The sequence below is a fragment of the Fukomys damarensis genome, unplaced genomic scaffold (genome assembly GCF_012274545.1).
Source record: "Fukomys damarensis isolate Sample0158 unplaced genomic scaffold, DMR_v1.0_HiC HiC_scaffold_35, whole genome shotgun sequence".
Taxonomy (NCBI): domain Eukaryota; kingdom Metazoa; phylum Chordata; class Mammalia; order Rodentia; family Bathyergidae; genus Fukomys; species Fukomys damarensis.
Window position 1 is genome coordinate 41838817 of NW_022900947.1, and position 382 is coordinate 41839198.

Consider the following 382-nt stretch of genomic DNA (forward strand, 5'->3'; position numbering starts at 1 on the left):
AGCGCCCCATTGGGCGCCGCTCCAAACGTGCCCGAGTGGTGACAGGAATAAAGTGGGTCACAGGCCTAGCGGGTCCGGGCGAAAGCCCTGCGGGCACCGGGTCTGGCTTTGCTCGCCGCCTAGACGCTGGGATCGGCTGTAGCCTGGGCGCCCTCTGGTCCCCAGCCCTGCCGCGCACCCCAATAATGTCCCTGGCCCGCAGGTAACCCCAACTGCCCTCGACGGGAGGGCCTCGCCCCAACTCCAGGGAAAAGCTACGCTAGAACGAGAAGCAAAACTTGGGCTCCTGCTCCCTCCTCCCGGCTTGGCCGCCGCCCCCCGGCCCCACACGCCGCCCCCCTTCCCTCCCTTAGCCCGCGCCCTCACAGTGTGGCTTGAGGCG

The 382-nt window shown here is 68.8% G+C and overlaps 1 protein-coding gene across 3 annotated transcripts in view; it reads right to left on the reverse strand.

Annotated features, from left to right (window-relative positions):
- Positions 1 to 382, reverse strand: part of Clock (clock circadian regulator) — a 125658-nt gene extending 125276 nt beyond the window's left edge. For all 3 annotated transcript variants that reach the window (XM_010640278.1, XM_010640277.1, XM_010640275.1), the window contains exon 1: positions 367 to 382. The gene's annotated coding sequence lies outside the window, so the exon portion shown is untranslated. The remainder of the gene's footprint in view (positions 1 to 366) is intronic.